This window comes from Apis laboriosa, unplaced genomic scaffold, assembly GCF_014066325.1.
Source record: "Apis laboriosa isolate Shangri-la unplaced genomic scaffold, ASM1406632v1 scaffold14686_cov152, whole genome shotgun sequence".
Classification (NCBI taxonomy): Eukaryota; Metazoa; Arthropoda; class Insecta; order Hymenoptera; family Apidae; genus Apis; species Apis laboriosa.
The window spans coordinates 294,076-312,842 of NW_025221692.1; the positions used below are offsets into that span (position 1 = coordinate 294,076).

The 18,767-nt window shown below is 44.3% G+C and overlaps 1 protein-coding gene across 1 annotated transcript in view; it reads right to left on the reverse strand.

Moving 5' to 3' along the window:
• The window catches only part of LOC122710415 (toll-like receptor 6), a 45,537-nt gene that overhangs the window by 21,402 nt on the left and 5,368 nt on the right, over positions 1-18,767 (reverse strand). The window lies entirely within an intron of this gene.

The window sequence follows — 18,767 nt, forward strand, 5'->3', positions numbered from 1 at the left end:
GACACGACACGCGTATCCCAGATCCATACCACCGTACGTACACGCCGCACCCATCGTATAAAAGAAGATATACTCGAAACGGGGATAACGCCGCCCTCCGCGTGGAAAAATATATATATATGCACACACATATACGGGGAAAAGTTTCGCCACGCGTTGCTCTTTTCGAGATCTCGTTGAAAACGGCCACGAGTCTCGTTGCACAAGCAAGTAACGGGAGAGGAAGGGCTCGTTTCGTTATCTCGGTCACGTCTCGTCTGGCCGCGTTCTCTCGCAGGAAAAGAGATACTCCGAATATTTGTTGGCCAGGTTTGGTCGACGATCCATAACCGACGATGGATCTCTCTCTCTCTCTTTTTATATATATATGGTGCACGTGCCGCGATACGCGCTTTTAAATCACCCCGGTGTAATTTCGTCCCGAAATTCCAACGTTCCTCTCGTAGGGTAACGCGCCGTCCACACGCCTCGTCGCGTTACGCTTTCTCGCCCGTTGACACGGGGTCCCCGGCCGTAACTTCGCGCCCCTCCACGCCCGCGATATTATCATCCGCGTTAAAATTCATGGTGTTTCCCCGTGAGCAGGAAGCGGTCGAGATACGTAGCTGGCCTCCGCTACGAAAGGAACTATCTGCGAAGAGGTAGTGGTGCATGCGTTTGCACGCGTTTTTCCCCCTCGTCCCTTCTCGTTTCTTCTCGTTTCACGTTTTGGAAAAGGGAGGCCACGAGGAAGAGGATGTTAACAAGTTGCATTGGTGATTAAAGTGATTAAAGGGGAGGGGGAGGACTTTTGTTCAACGACTTCGTAATCGCTCCATTTCACGGGACCAGATATCGTTTTCGTTTACGGTGGATCTAAATGCAACGCTTGTCCGTTAATCGGCGGAAATATTAAGGAGATACTCTCTCTCTCTCTCTCTCTCTTTCTCTCGTCCGGGAAGATAAATCGTCGAGTTTTTACGTCGGTATGGGTGATATTATGATCCGTTCGAAAGGGAGGGGAGGGGCTGATATAAAGGATTTAATTGATTTCTTTCTTCGTGGGTCGTCCTGACGACATGCTCGATCAATCTTGAGCGCGCTTATCTATCCGCCCGGCAGATAATCGTCGGTTGCGTGAAATGATTAACCAGGCCCCTCCATTACTCATCGAAACCTCCACGCACCCAACGCATAAACGTCGACTTGTGAACTTTCACCAAGTTTCCTAACCCCTGACTTTTACACTCTGTCTTCGATTCTGTCTCTCTTCCTCTCTTCCCGGTTCGATTAAGATCGTGCGCTTTTAGGAACGCGGCCGAAAACGAAGGCGACGAGAGAGGAAAGCAGAAGCTTTTATACGTGTATGTTACGCTCGAACGAAATGTCGAAATGTCGTCCCCTCTCCCCGATTTATTCCTTCTGAACGAAGATAAAAATCAAAATCGCAAGAGAGAGTTTCGAAAAAGTTGCAGGTATTATCCAAATCTGGATCGAAAAAACGGGAAAAAATAATTGAAATTCGTGATGTTCGACAAAGACGAAACAGGAGATAAAGAAGAAGCTGCTTCTTCTTCTTCTTCTTCTTCTTCTTCTTCCTCTTCTGGAAAGGCAACGCGACCTGGAACTTATAATGGAATCATCCTCCTTGCCCAACCTTACGTAAGGAAGCGTCTGGGAAGAGAGCTCATAATAGAAAACTAGTTCCCCTGTAATTCCTTCTTTGATAGGGAACCGACCGCGTCCCCTCCTCTCTGTTCGTCTCGCGCTTGCGGATACAACGTAGCGATCCACGTACGTTGGATACGCCGGCCGAATGGAATCGCGCTCGACCGTAAACTTGACACAATTGTAGACCGGCAGACGTAACCCGGGATTAGCACAATGGCGTTCCCCCTCTCTCTGTCACACCCTATTTCTTCCTCCTTCCGGACGGTGTGTAAGGATTCCAGCGTGTGTCTCCTGAGAGTGATCCAAGAGATCGCTTCCCTCCACCTTATCCGTCCAACCTTGAATCTCGAAAAAAGGTTCCTCCCCAGTTTTTCGATTTTGCAAAAAATACGGTGATTCATCGTTTTAATAGCAACTTCCAACTTCGGAGAATATCAATAATCTTCATTAACGATTTACATCTTCATTAAAGATTCATTTAATAATTTCATTTCACGCAATTTCAAGCATTCCAAATTTTCTATCTTTCGGTATATAACTATCTCGAAAATTACATCTTCCCGTATCCCTTCTTGTCAACTTTCTTCGCAACATACATTCGCACCGAATCGAACGCAACGTAAGATCGATCCGCGTTACGGGGGCTCCAAGATTTTTTATTCGAATCTTCGAGCTCGAAAAGAGTTCGGAGAAAAGAGCGGCACAATAAGACCGCGTGGAAGCAAGGAGGGTAGATAGATGCGCGGATAAAGAAAGATGGACACTGATACGCGGTTGAGCGGCGAGACAAGAAACGGGGACGGATGCGCGGCGAGATAAATGGAGGTAAAAGTGTGGCACGACGAAGAATACACTGGCGGGAGGTGGAGGGAAGGGACGAAGGTGGGCGTATTGAATCGGTTCATAGGTTTAAAACCACCATTATTTTCGTCTCGCGTTCCGCCGACCCATTGTGCCGGGGCGTGAGGCTGCACAGTGAGCATCTGCCCATGATGACGCGCAACGGCCGGGTGTTCCGCGCCCTTTCCCTCAAATTCCTCTTGCTTCGAGTCGGCCGCCACCCCTTCTTTCGCGAGTTTTCACCGGGTGAACAGGGTAAACAGGAAAAACGGAGTCGGCGGGGTCGACGACCCGATCGATCCACCCGTTGCAATATCGTCCCACGAAAATCCACGCCACGAGCCACCTCCTCGTTCGGGAATTAATCTGGGGGAGGGAGGGAGGGAGAGTTGGATGGATGCTGACTCGAGGCAAATATTTATCGTAAGCGACACGCCGCCAGACTTTTCGGAGCCGAGTGACACCGATCCCCGTGGCCTCGGCTCCTCCACGGAAATTATTTATCGGAGGGGCCACAAGGGAGGAGGAAGGGAAGGGGGAGGCTTCGTTATTGAATTTCGAAGGAACGCGGGATACGAGGGATTTCAAGGATGCGAAGACAGTATAAAAGTATAAAACGGCGCGAAATTAAAATCTCGTATCGAAAGTTTTATGAAAGAGACCGTGGCGTAAAGAAAAAGGGGGATATTATCGGTGCATATTTCTCGCTTTTTTCTCTCTCTCTCTCTCTCTTTCTCCCTCCATTTTATTAAATGCTTAAAATTCTTCATAAAGTGGAAACTTGATATATAGTTTCATCCTTTTATCACTCACGATCTCGCAACAATTTGATAAACGGGGGCAGATAAGAGCCCGAATAAACTCGAAGATGCCACTGGCGGAAGAGCTTAACGTTCAACCCTAACGATAACTCCAAACTCTTATTCGAAGATAACGAAGGACCGTTGCGTATTTCCAAGTTAATAAATCACGTATTCGAATAAATTATAAGTGCAGAGTATTCACTGTATAATCCTGACTTATCTCCGTCAAACGAACCGATCTCTCAAAGGATCTCAAGTTCATCAGCGGTGAAGTCAAAAACTGTCCGCGATAAGGGCGGGAAAAAGCTTCTCTTCTCTCTCTCTCTCTCTCTCTTATATTTCGAAGACGAGTTTCCGTTTCCGCCTTTCGGCGAGACAAACCTCGACGACCACAATCCCGGCTCGAAAAACCATGGCCTCGGGAGTTGGAGTTACGTTTTTGTCAATGCTCCGGGAAATTAACTCTTGACCCAGGCCACGGGAATTTTATGAAAGCGATAAATCCACGGCCTCCGCGTATTTACCTCCACCGGGATACGCGCTAATGGAGAACGTTTTTATCTTGCCTTGTTCGAGTCGCTCGCGATGAATCACGGCCGGACGCCTCGCGTCACTTTCGTTCTGGCCACGCTTCTTCCCGAGCCCACCACGGTTAATTACACTATCGATTGGATTGGTGTTAAAAAAGCGGAGGGAAGACCGCTTTCACGCATCGATGATTCTATAATGCTTTGATGCCTGTGTTTCCGAATGAACACGAAATTTATTTATTTATTTTGGATATCGTTAGATTTACATCATTTACGATTAAAATTTATGGTTTAAAGGGTTGCGTTAATTCGACGTCGCGAGAAATATCCGATGAATTTAAGGAAATTTTATTGCATCAAGGATCGACAAGTTATTAAGTGGATCGGAGGGAAACTTTTCATCGTAATTTGTTGGAACGACGACAGATAGAAGAACGACAAACCTCAAGTTTAAATCCGATTTTCTTAAGGACGACAACAACTCCAACACTCGCTTTACAAATCTTAAAAGGACCTGTATTCTTTCCACGCGCAGTGAAATCTTCTCGTGCCGCCATGCATACCAAACACCGGGGATGCATTCGCTACCGATGTACACACTCACAGCCATGACGCCGAGGTTGGTTCCAATTTTTTTTTCTTCGATTATCCACGACCAATTCTCTCAACAATACGATCGAGCAAAGGGATGAAAGGTATAAAATTTAAATAAAACAAATAATCGAGATGTTTCTACGATAAAATCCTCCCCTCCTCCATCCCCTCGAACAGGCGACCGGTTCCGCGTCGGTTGTCGCGTTAATTAATGCACCCGTTCGTTAATTATCGCTCCACCGAGGCCGGAGGATGATTTGTCGCGAATAAAATCCACGCAACAAGTAAACTTTGGCGTGAAAACAGACGAGAGAAAAGGAGCATGGAAAAGGTTCGCTCGAATTTCCTGCGACAGCCGCTCGTGAAATTGCTTCTCTTTGTCCACCAACTTGTCTAGCTTCTAGTCGTTCCATCCGCCCAGAAGAAACTGGGAAAAATTGCCATTGTTCCTTCTCCGTGGATGGAGACGTCGTTTTCGTTTTCAGGGAGAGAACGAACCCCCTGAAGATCCTGTTACACGATACTCGAGGATGCGATCATCGAGGAAAGAGAGTCGTGATGTAAGACGATAATTGACGCGCTGATACAAGATATACGTGTGGAATTAACAATGCATGAAATGATGTCGATATAAATAAGGGAAGCGCGTTAGGGATAGGAAAAGAAACGTCTTGAGAAGGAAGGCGAAGGAAGAGGATGAATATAAATGTCGGTGGCGTGTTCCAGTGTAATATCTCGAGGGACGAATTTATTAAGGACAGGAAAGGGTAATTATTTTTTATCGAGCAAGTTTAGTGAGCGATATAAGAGAGAGAGAGGGGGAAGGAGAGATCACGAATTAAAGAAAACGATAATTTTTTTTGGATAATCTTCGAGAGAAATGAAGAGATTATTGAGATGGATTGTCTCGAGGAAAAATCATCTTTCGAATTTCGGTACGTTAGATAGATCGATTATTGGATTGAAGATAAGCTAATAGCAGTGATCTTTCCTCCATTGAGATTCGTTTAAACGAATTTCCCTTGTTTCACGGATGGTTGAACAGCAATCAGAGTAATAGTCGATCGGTCAGTGGATCGGCGAAAGAATCGAAAGAAATTCGGAAAGATGTTTAATTCGCCCCGATTAATCCGATTCTCCAATTTGAGAACGTTACGTCGATAACTTTGATGTAACGAGCGTTTTCATGATTCGTTCAATATTTGCGCTGATTTATATACGCGAAATAATCGTATTCCCGGCGAATTATCCAACAAAAGGCGCGCAATAACGAGGCACAGAGGGAAAAAATAGGAATTGATTGGGACGAACATATTTAGACTCCCGTTCAAAAATCTTAGAACGCGTTTATCAATCGAAAATAAAACGTTGATATTCAAATATTAACAATTGCATAAATTTAAAATTCTCACGCACGATATAAAATTAATTATTATTCGTTTATCCAACGTATTTTAAATGGTCTTAATTTAATTCTTTTCCATTAATTTCAAATAAAAAATAAACTGTCCCAAGGCGAACTTTCTACCGGAAGACACGTATTATTAATTACGCCCGTTTATTAATTAAAATCTATCGTCGAATAATTACTTCACGTTTATTCTAAACTCGCGTAAACAAAGAACGAAGCTGGAAGGAAGAGAGAAATTCAGAGATAGACTTTCCCGGATCTCGTTTTCATTTCGCGTTTTCCTTAAGGTATTCCACGATTAAGAAAAAGGGACGACGGATGGAATTTCGGGATCGTTCGAGCGGCTGTAGGTATACTCGCCTCGAAAAATCAATCGAAAGTTTTCACCCTCCTGCATTCATTCCGCTCCGTGGCGGCAGCCAATCGAGTCCTTTTTAAATTTCTACTTAGCAATTCCGGGAGATCTATCGAAGCCTCTATCGAGCCATCGATTTCAATCGTCGTTATTTTCACTTCGTTTTCACCTCGCGTGACCAAAGTGGAACGAGAAGAAGAATCGCCCCTCCTCCAACAATTTTACTTCAACTCTATCCCCTAATTTCGTGAAGCTACGATCCATCAACGGCGATGAATACGTGATCACTCTCTACCACGATCATAAACGGTGATCGAAGTATACATCTTCTATGAATCCATCCCAGAGAGAGAGAGAGAATCTCTTAATGATCCCACGGACAACCGATTCGCTCCGGTAAAAACAATTAACACGAAGGCGTGACGAGTCGTACGGCCGTAAATTATCGATTTCTCGCGGCGTTGATTCAGCCCCTTTTTCATTGAATTACGCCCGCCTCTTCCTCCTCGCGCGATCGAACTCTCTCCCTTCGCGTGTGTGAGTGCATGGCCGGTGTTTGCTGAATAAATTAACGGCGCGGGGGAAACAGGGTGGAGGAAAGGGACGAACGTCGTTCTTTTTCACGTTTCGAACGAACAACGGATCCACTGTGTCGCCTCCTGGATTCCCGTGTACACCTCGAGTGGCAACGGATTATTAAGCGGAAAAGAAGAAGGGGAAGGAGGGAGAAGAGGAAGAGCGAACACAGTGTAATGGAACGGAGACACGCACGCGGGGCCCGTGGAACTGGAACGAAAATTACACGGTAGATTTAATAAAAGCGAGGGATCATACGGGGGATCGACGCGTAATTTCGTTCGCGGCCTCAAAGTCTCTAATGACGGCCGTACCCGTGAATGTCTCGTTCTCGGATTTTTCACCTCCGCCTTCGAACGTCGGGCGTTTCTTGTCGGGCGGGAAGGGGAAGGTAGGAAGGGGGAGTCGTCCATCCCGGCCACGTCCCACGGGGACCCTTTTTCTCCTCTGTTAATTCGCGTCCGTTCCGATCTCACCTTTCCTTCCACCTTTTCTTATTTGATTACACGTAGCCGCAAATTATTGGAACGACGACGCTTCCCTCGTTCGAGGTCCCATTGTGCGGGAAACCGGGGATAAAAACGGGGAATATATCGATAAGTTTTTACAGGTGGAACAGTTTTGGAAAAGTTTTCTATTCGCTCAGTATATATATAGCGGATACGAATTATGCAGCTCGGATATTTTCAGTGTTTGGCAACGTGATAATATTCAGCGGAAATTTTTTATTTAGTTTCATCCCTCCTTTTTTTTTCTTCTTTTAGAAACGGGGTAGGTAGATATATTTCTTGTTTTATACGCAAGCGTGGTAACAATTCGTTTTAATTTAACGGAACTATTCTGATCGGTCGATTGTACTCCCCGCCCCTGACACGTTAAACGCACGTAACACAGCGGAACCGCGTGGAACAAAGCTGGCCGGGTGAAGCTTTTGTATCCGGCTAATGATTACACACGCGCACACAGAGACACACTCGCTCGTATTGTTGAACACGTTAACGTATTTAACGTTTAACATCGTAAGAAAATCGCGTTGGTGGTGGCGGGCGCCAAGTTCTTGTTTACCTTTACGCGATGAAATTCCGATTGCAACCGTTTAATAGAATCGCGCCGGTTGAAATTCTCGTAATTCCGCGGCCGTACACGCGGCGGATTACAAAAATAACGAGGGGAACCGGAGCGGAAATACCGAACGATCGAGGGGCGGTATAATTGACGACGATAAAATTCGTGGGTAAAAAATTTTAATTATAATCGGAAATCGTCCACCTATGCGTTTCGAATACCCGGCTTACGAATAAATCACGCGAGTTAAATAACCGATTGTTCGATAAATTAATCGTATCGTATTTAAGACATATCTCGCCATTTTTTTTAATTTTCAATGGAAAAATATTTTTCGATTTCGAAATCGATTCCGAAAATTCCGAAAGAATTATTTCAAAAAGGTTTCTCGGGAATATTTTTCTAACTTATTAAAATAATTTTGCACGAAATTTTACCCTCTCTTCCAGCTGCTCGATAAAATAAACTTATCAAACTTTCCTACCCCATACTCGATTACCTTATCCATTTATTATCAACGCCCGGAATATCGTCCCCTACGCTGCAGAGCTCGCGTTTCGACGAGAAGAGAATAGAAGATAAACCCGCATCGCGTTTCTTTCGTCGCGTTCGAAAGGTTTTCCCTGGAAATTAAAAAAAAAAAAAAAAACTAAAAAATTGTGCCCCTCAAAGGGAGAAAGTTCACGTACCTCTCCTATCCCTGCTCGTATTCGATATTCTTGTCGCACGTCTCGTTATACGCCGACACTGTTACCGTGAAAACGAGGATGTTATGATAGGCGGCCCGTTTTGCGGATTCTTCGGTGGAAAAGGAAAAGGGGAGGGGAAAGCGGAAGAAAAGGGAAAAGAATTCGAAAGGGACTCGCGCAAGGAAGAGAGAAAGGCTAAACCGACCCTCTCTCACGGTTATCATCCCCCGAATGGACAGAGAGGCGGAAAAATTCTGGCCTGGCGTTTTGCTCTTTTTTTTCTTTTTCAGAAACGACTGACACTTCGATGACAGGCGGAGTGTCGGCCCAATTGAAATAACAAGGGAACGGCCGACGAAGAGGAGGAGGAGGAGGAGGAACGAATGCCGCCCGTCTCTCTCGAATCGTCTCGAAAAGTTTGTTTGAAAGGAATCCGCCACCACGCTTCGTGGCATCCGTCTTCCGTTCCCTGCGAATTGCAAAGCGGGCAGAAAAATTGTCCTTTTCAAACTCGTCGCGGAGCGTAACAATACAGGCAGGCGTGCTCGACGATGCGTTCTCTAGGCACTCCTCCCCTTCCCCTACGATATTATCGTTCCTTCCGTATGAATTAAACGGTCGGGTACCGCGGTACCTCGTAAATAATTCACGACGTCCAACGTCGATACCACCGCCGCGCCACCCCTCCCCCAACGCTTCCCTCCCGCTGGAAAAGCTCGAACAGGTGCCATTTCTTTTTTTTTTTCTTTTTAATCTCGAGATTTAAGTCGGAGATCCTCTTTCTTTGCTCTCTTTCCTTCCACTCGTTTTATTTGCGGTTCATGGAAAGAAGGATTGCCATTCCCTTTTCCGGAAAAATGAAGAAAAAGGACGGTGAACGTTAGGTTAATTAATATGGTTCATAATCCTTATTCTCGACGTAGCTAATCGACAGTCGATCTCGAGTAACGAAGAACGCCATCTCCATAAAGGATATCGACTAAACGAGTCGAATCCGATTTTACGAATAATTTGCGGTTTGAAATTCCCCCGATCCCGATTTAAATCGGGGGAGAGCGCGACACCGAAGGAAAGAATTAATAACATTCACCCCTTAGATCGCGATAGACTCCCCCTCCCCTCCCAATTGTCTGACGCGTGTGTCAATCTCGCGCGCGAACATTTACCATTAATCGGGCACAAAGGAAAAATCGTGGGTGAAAAAAACGAGGAAGTAATTAAAAGGCAAGGCATGTATGTGGGCATGTACGAAGTGCAAAAATCATCGAGCGGCAAGGGAGGGGCGGATTGGAAGAGGGTCTGAAAACTCGAAAACCTCGCACAAAAGCTCGCGCCACACCGGGCTGTCCGAAAATTTCCCTCCACCTCCCCCCATTAAACGCATTCATCGAGTTCCGGGTTTGTGTTCCGGGCTACGTTCGGTTACAATGCAACACCGTAACGAATTCGAGCCTGGTAACGCGCATAATTGGCTTCGTCCCTTTGCTCCTTGAGCGAGCGCCACCCCTCCTCCCCTCACCGGCGTTTTCAATCGGGGTGGCTTTGTGCCGGCCGCGGAAAATATTCCCGGGGAACACGCGCATAATCTCCCAACACCTCGACCGGTCATGGATCCGGTTACCATCCCCGAACTATCGTCGGATCGGCCATATGTTTAAGTCTGGTCACGTTCCTCGCTGATAAATTGATCGCGTTTCGGGATTCGTCGTACTATTGGTGCTTGTACTGGCCTAATTTCGAAAGTGGACGGAATTTTCCCCGGGAAATTTTTCATTTTATTCGTTTTCCAAATCGTTATATGTATTAATTGTGTAAATTTTAGAAGAAGAAGAATCGTTTGTCGTTTCGTTTCTGGTTACTGGATATTTCTCGAAACGATTTTGGCGAGAGAAAAAAGAGGAAAAAGTTTTGTGGCATCCTGATGAATTTCCACCAATGTAGGAAGGACAGTTTCGTGTCCCTTCGAGTAAGACTTCGAGTAAGTCGGTTAATCCATGTCGGTTCGTTGTTTAACTTTCGTAATCAAAGGGAATCAATTTTCTTTTAACAGCTCGAAACGGTTCCACGTCAGGAACATCCGACCACCGTTAAAGTCTCCTAACGATTACCTCGGTCCGTCGAGTCGGATCGAGGGATACGCTCGAGGACGTGGATTCCAATTGCAACCGCGAGGTAATCTTCACCAAAGCTTTAACTCCCTCCAAAATTTAATCCGGAGACGCTGGATTAAGAAACATTCTATTTCACTCTGAAATATGGAAATGAAACGATCAAACATACGCAAATATTTAAGAAAGTTTTTTAGGAGAAGTAATTAAAATCATGGTGGAAAAAACGTACGATCGAATGTATTATTCTACACTTTTTCCTTCCCTTGTTCTCTTTTCTCGAATAAGAACTCCTCGAGAGAGATTAATTATACTAAATAATTATACGCAAGCTGAACTAAACTATAAACAGAGGAAATTGAAATAATTATAAGAGACTGTGCAACAATCAACTATAATAACACACTTTACTTGGAAAATTGTACATTCAAAGCTTCGCTTCGCTTCGCGGACAACTTCGTTTGTGTTTCAAACGCATTAGTGAAAAAAAAAAAAAAAAAAAAAAAAAGAAAAAAAAAACTGTTAATAGTTCTGCACGATACGAAATTCGGGATAAGTAATTACGACGCCGCTTTTGCCCTACCATCGAACGAATCTATCCTGGAGAACTGTCTGTGGAAAAGCCACGATGTCACGATGAGACGTTGTCATTTCAAGGCAAAGAGTTAACCCCGTTTCGAGGCTCGCATCCGACACGAATTTCAATGGAAATTACATCAGCATATTCGCGACGACGAATTCGTTAAGCGAGCAACTCGCCGGAAAGAGGATCGTAATAACCAAGGGTAACCGTGGTGGAAGGGAAGGTTAATATTAGCGGCGTAAGTTCGGATCGACGAGGCGTAGGTGCGCAGGGGAGAGGGAGGGAGAGGCGATAACTTTCCGTATCCGGCTGAAAACGTGGCCGGACGCGGCTAATTCGGAATGGCGGGGCGTGGAAAATTATTCGCGGGAATGTTTTCGTTTCATAAATAAAAGCGGATATCTGGCTGCGGCTCGGCCGATATCGCGCCTCGAGTTTACACTCATAACATCTGAAAGTTTGCACCGGTGGCCACGGTTAAGTGTCAGTATGTTATTTCCGCCGACCCCGCGTTCCCCGCTCCGTTTCCCGCTTTCTTCCGTTTCCTTTTTTCCTTTTTTTTTTTCTCCCAAATAAATCTTTCCGCTACCGTTTCGAGCCGCGCGCGTGGCGAGTGTAAAGCGGGTGGATGTTTCGTTTCGCGAATCTTTTCGAACGGGAACGAATTTGGAAGATAATTTGTCGGAAAAGGGAAGGGAATCGATCGAAATGGAGGAAGTGAAATCGAGGATGATATGATTAATATTTGTATTATTGATTTTCTTTGCTATATAATTTGCATAGGAAAAGGTGTTACATGAAATCAGAGAACTGGAATCGCATATATGTTTTAACGCGGAAAGTATATAAGATTTACACGCCAGCGTGAATCCGGTGAAAATTTGTAGTCCCTTCTGGTGAGTCATATCCGATTCTTGGCATTAACGGAACAAGAAACGAGGGGGAATACGCAGTAAAATGGGGATTGTCGAGGGGGTGGTTTGTAAGGATGAATGGTAAGAGAGAGAGAGAGAGAGAAAAAGAGGAGGGAAAAAAAGTAATCAACGTAACCATATTTTACCGAGAAGCTGTGTATATGCGGGCCGTATTACACCGTGCCATGATAAAAATATAACGTGGACAAGAGCGGACCGTGAAAAATTTCGCCGAATAAAAGGTCTAATATAATATTTTTTCCCCCGGCACGGGAATGAACGTCGTTGTAATTTCCGCGCGATGTTCGCCTCGATGATTAAAAAGACCGTGATCGAATCTTCGATGAATGGGAAGCGATTTTTAGAAATCGCTTGTGGGGAGAGATACGTTGAATATCGGGGATGGAAAGTAATAAAGCGTATCGTTTACGCTTAATAATTTTCTTGAAATATTCTTGATATTTTTACGCGTTTTCGATACTATAATTATAATTTTATTCGCCGTAATATAACGACGTCGAACGCGCGAGGAGAAGGAGAAGGAATGTCGACAGTCTCGAGTCGGCGATCGAATGAATAGGACGGCGTGTCGCGTCGTGGATTTGTATACACGTGCGCATGTGTAGTAATTTCCATTATTAATTCAATATATTCTATTTCTATTATTTATTATGTATTATTTAATTATTTATAATTATTAATTATTTTATTATTTATTTTAAATATTGTTTATGAATTTATTATAATCTTTTGTTATTAATTTTATTTTTTTTCCCTATATAATTTTATTAACAAATTTATCGCACTAATTCATTGCAACGTTTGCTAATAAAATTTTAATTTTATTAATTTTGTTGATTTATTATTAAAATTTTCTTGATTTGTTCGTTTGTTGATTAGTTAAAAATAATAGAAAGTTATTCCTTTACATTTACGATTTTTTCGAAATATATTTGTTACAAAGAATTGTATAGGAATAAATTCTATTTCTATTATATATTATTTATAATTATTAATTATTTTATTTCAAATATTCTTTATGAATCTTTTATTATTTACTTTATTTTTTTTTCTATATAATTTTATTAACAAACACTAATTTATTGTACCATTTGTTAATAAAATTTTAATTATATTTCAATAATTTTTATTAATCTTATTAATGTTATTTATTTTTATTAAAATTTCGTTAGTTCGTTTGTTGATTAACTAACGCTAAAAATATAATAGAAAATTATTCCTTTACAATTACATTTATGATTTTTTCGAAAAATATTTGTTACAAAAAAATTTTATACGAATAAATTCTACTTCTATTATGTATTAAAGGAAATATCAATGTTTTCATTAAAATCTCTAAATATATCCCATAAAACTTTTTCCATAAAAAACATAGAACACGTGTTGTGACGATTCCACTTCTGCTTTCGAATTTAATCGAATATTAGAATAACCAAAAGAAAACCATGCGAGATTTTCGAAAGAACGCGCGCATTCTCCCGCGTTAATTTCCTAAGCTTAAGAGTCTTTATACAAAGATGGACCGCGGAAAGGATGGAGCTGGAAAATGGAAAAAAATGAAGGAAAAAAAGAAGAAAAAAAAAAGAAGGCGAGGAGCGGAGGAAGAAGTTCGATAAGATAAAAAAGCAGCACGAAGCGCGTATTAAAAGTGGAAGTAGCTCTTAAGTAAGATGCAAGGAGCACTCTGATGACGAAGTTAGCCGGTGTATACAGGAGAGCAGGGGATGGAAATCGTCGGGCGCTAAAGCGAAGAGATGCTTTCCAAATTGACCAAACACGCCACGAGATAAGTCTGTTAACGACTTTACCAAGAGACGATGAGACGAGAGCCTCTCTTGCATGGAACCCGAAGAGAAAAAAATATCAGGATTCGTATGGATGGGAGGGGGAGGGTCTAAAAGCGCCATAAAAATTCTCGTTCTTCAAATATCAAAACTCGAGGATACAGGTGCAAGATAATGATAACCACGTCTGATAAGATTAGAGAAATTTCATAGAGAAAGAAAATTATTATCGTCGTGAAATAACGTCTGTTCTGTTATATACGTTGTATTAATTGTTTCCAAGGAAATTGGCGCGTTGATTTTTTCGATATTTTCGAAGAAAGGATATAGGATAGTTGAACATTGACTTTCTCGTTAATGAGAAACTCGTCGCGAAAGAGTGTCGATAATGAGCACGAGGATAGGACGAATATTGACGTTCACGCGATTTCCACGTTTTATTTTTTAATAAAAATTCCTCCAACGTTTTCGCACGCTCGTCCATGGTTTCAATTTCAAACGGATTTTATCGCATCAAGAATGAATTTTCCTATCCCACGTTATATTTATATCGAGGGATAACAAATTTTCGGTGGGGAAATATTTTCGAAAACGCGTCCAAAAGAAGAAATCCGAGGGCGCGGGGAATTCCATTTTTTTAATTCTCGTTTAATTGGAAACTTTTTGTTTCCCAATTTTTACCTTCCGCAAATTTCATAATGATCATTCTCTCAGCTCCACTGTCGCCCATTCAGCGAATCCCATCGTCCCTCCGTTTAACTATCCGCCAGAGTCGAAATCGCACTCCTCGTTATTCGCTCATTCATTCGAGTGGCGCGATTCGTTTTGCGGCGCAACGCGGAACGCGAGGGTAGCGCGAGAAGGGTGGCGCGAAACGGCCGTCCTCGAAAAGGAAACGGATATCTGTACGCGTTTCCCCAATCCTCCTCTTCCTCCTCATCCTCCTGCCTGGTGAAAAGGGAGTCGCGTAGTGGTTCACGCCCGTGTGAAGAGGGAAAAGAGAGGAGGAAAACATGGAGGACGAGGGAAAGAGAGAAAGATATATATAGAGGAACACCGACGGCTTATTCGACTCGTTTCATTCGCCGAGTTATATCTCGAGTTACATTTATGACCGCGGGAAGAGCTGCTTTCGAAGGGATTCGAATAGAGAAGAGGAGGGCACAATGGCGACGAGAGGATAAAAGGAAAACCTGCGCCACCCTTATGAACTACGTTGACCCGGTGCCCTCGTAAAACATTGAGCCGACAATGAGAGCTGCCACATGGTTTGGATGGAGGTGCATTTCGCTGGAGGATAGCTGATAATGCCAATACTGACAATGACGCGCCGATCTGAGAACCGTAATAGTACGGTTGTCGATACGCGGACACGTCAAACCCGCCGCTCTCCTCCCGTCCTCTCTGCCCTCGTGAACTCTAACGTGGAAACGAAACGACGGCTACTGGGAATAAGAGACGGTCGCGCTCGTTTCGTGCGCCAAGGATCCTTGCGAATGTGTGTTTCTTTTCCTTTTTTCTTTGATCTCGGATCGATGACGAGGGTTTTCTCCCGATATATTTACGTATTTTTGCGATCGAAAATACGAGGATCGAACGAGTTTTCGATATTTTCGTCGATATGTACGAGGTGGGCGAATATATCCACTTTTTGTTATGTAAATGTTTCGAGAGAGTTAATAGATTTATAGAAATTTATGGGAAGCTCGAGCGTGATTTACACAGCGAGTATATGATGATGAGCAATGAAGGGGGCAGCACACAACGACGCTCTTTCTTTCCTTCCCTTCCGTCTTTTCTCGCTCCTTTCTCTCGCTCTCCTCTTCCATTTCCGCTTCCAAAAAGGACAATTTTCTTTTCTTTTTCTTCACTCTTCCGCCAGTCTGTATCCGGATCCCAAGGTACGTTTCGTAAGGTAACGACGACGACGGTCTTCCGGCGCGCGTGTAATTAAAGCTAGTAGCGCAGTCCTTGTCTGTACACCGCGTGCATCGTAAAGTTTATCGTGCAATTTGCGTAATGTGCGTAGAAAATTCTAACGACTATGGGGGGAGGGGGCGCGGGCGTGCGCGGTTTCTTTCAATTAATTCCGTAGCGCGGCAACCGCTGAGCGGTCGCCGGGTAAATAAATAATCGGGCGTAAAACGTACTCTTCGAGAGAAAGGGAGAAGAGAGAGAATGGTAATAAGGTGGAAGGAGAGAGTGTAGTCGAAAGGAGGGACTAAAGATCCGACCGGGAAATTAATTAAAAGAGAAACAATCGTTTTCTTTCTTCCTCAACTTGTTCGTTTATTGCGTTCCGCTTCGGCCTTCGACTTCTCTTCCCCGATTCTTAAGTTGGGAATAGAGTTAATCCCTCCCCTTCCCCCCGACAAAAGTGGAATTCTCGAATTATTCACAAGATGCAAAAGGATCGTCACGGTTCATTCGTTTATTTCGTGACGAAATATGAGAACCGAATCATACCTCCCGAATCCGTTTTCGAGAATCCGTATCGGATTCGGCCCACCCACCGATAAAAGGGTGACTAAGAGAAAGAAAAAAAAAAAAAAAAAAGGAAAGAAATGAAAAACGAAGGAACCACCGGCACGAATCCTCTTTTTAATTTCTAAACCTTCCCTCCTCAGGGCCAAGAGAAAACGGTAAGGTCGGCGGTAATCCCATTTGTCTTCCAGATTCGGTCCAACCGTTGTCAGGTACAAATGTAAAGGGCGACGAACAGGTACACGCGATCGTGGATTTCTACCTGTTCCAATGGAAGCCTCGAGACAGCCTCCGTGTGTTCTCCGCTCTCTTTTCCTTCTCGGCTCGACGTTCCCGCGCGTCCGTCTCGGGGATTACTGGCAGATTTTTGTTGCTCCCCGGCCGAGAGTTTTGCTACGCGAACGAGAAAGGCCGTTCGATCGTCCCCCCCCGCGCAATTAGGAGGCGAGGCACGTATTTTCGAAAAAGCATTTTTCACCGGCGATCGCCAATTTTTTTTACTCCGCGCGCTTTATGCGCTCTCCGTTCCTTCCTTCCCTCTCCCTTTCCCCTCCTTCCCTCCCTGTCTCCTTCCTATATTTTGCCCCCCTCTCTTTTCCTCTCTTTCCCCGTCTGTCCTACCTCCCTGTCCCTGTAAAGCTGGAAAACGCATAAATACAAGGGAATTATGGGACTAAATTACGCGCTACATTTGAAAGTGTACGCGCGAGTGGGCGCGTGCGCGACGAAGTAGCTTACGACAGGCCAATCGATGGAAACCCATTTTTTCCCGACCCGTACATCATAGCCGAAATCGAAACTGACAACAAAAACCCCCGCTACGCGTATGGCGCGCAATAAATCACGGTAAAAAGAGCGGCGCGAGTTTCCCCTTTCTCCATCCCTTACGAGAAGGCTGACGAGAGGTTGACGAAACCCTAGCTTCTCGGTTACCGTCCTTTTCGATCCGATCTTACAAAGCGCCCTCCTTCCCTCTTTTCCCCCCTTACTCCTCCACTAGACCAACAGCAGTACCAAGGACCAAGGATCCTTCCTACCTTTTTCCTACCTTTTCTCTCCCTGTCATCGGACCTGTCTTCCAAATATTCGGGACATAGGAGGATAGGATCAGTCCTGTTCTCGATACGACGCGAATCCTTCGACATTAGACGAATTTAGAATTTATAAATATTTAAACTCCTTCCATTGTTTCCATTCCTCTTTTTTTTCCTTCTAGGAGGAAAAAGGGACGACGATTCCACCACTTTCTCGAAAATATCGAAAACCAGGGGGAATGGAAAGCGGTGGTCACGCATCGCTCGGCTAAATACGTTTCTTGCGTAATCCTTTAAGGCGAGCGGATCGTGGATAATTTCGGAAAAGCTGTATCGATGCGGCTTATCAACGGATCAGCCGTTAATGGCGCACAGGCGTGAACACGACCGGTTCACCGGATAAAAAGGGTCCCTTCCGCCTCCACGGATATCCCCCTCCCCGCATGGCCGTGTAGCCCGAGCCGGCCAGCTGAAACTGAAGCGTGTCACGAAAAGTTAAAGCCGAGTTGTTCTCGTGGACGCGAACGGCCACCTGACACGAATAAAAGGGACCGGGAGGGTGCGAGGCCATTGTCGCCTGGGGATCGACCGATCGATCGACCTTCCTAATTTCCTCGTCGAATCGCGACTATGAAGGCGTGGGCGACTGTGATATCGAACGAATGTTGGCGTTTCTAATCCGATAACAACTTATTTCGGAAGAGAGTTTCCGTTGCTTAAGGGGAAGACGAGTAGTGTAAACGAAGGAAGTAAACGAAAACAATGAAAATAAGAAAATATTACGAAGAATACGTGGAATTTATCCGCGGTTGTTTATAATTGAGCTTGTAAAGTTTTATAGTTTGATACCGTGGAAGAGGAATTGGCCATACGTCGAGGAATAAATGGTTGCGTTAAAAGGATACACAAGTTCAATAAGCTTGGTATCGGGGACGCGTTGAACGAATGGATTGTCGTGCGGATGCAAGGGGCGCATCGAACAAAAAGAAACAGAGACGGGAACGTCAATGATAATCGATTGAAGGCAATGCCTGCGAAAACGTGAGGACGATGCAATTTCGACAATGTTCCTTTACATTGCATTGGCAGGGAGCCATCCGATAAAGGCAACTTAATTGGTAAGTGGGTGAGAATTGTTGCGGACCCCGTTACACGTAGGGTGAATACGATCAATAGAGTTTTTCTAATTGGACGCGACGACAATTGGCCCAGCTACGACAAATTTCACGTCGTAATGCCGTACACATTTCGTCCATCGATTTTCGTCCATATGCTCCCGCAGAATCCGCCCTCGAAGAAGATGACCCTCGTTCACAACGAGGCGCG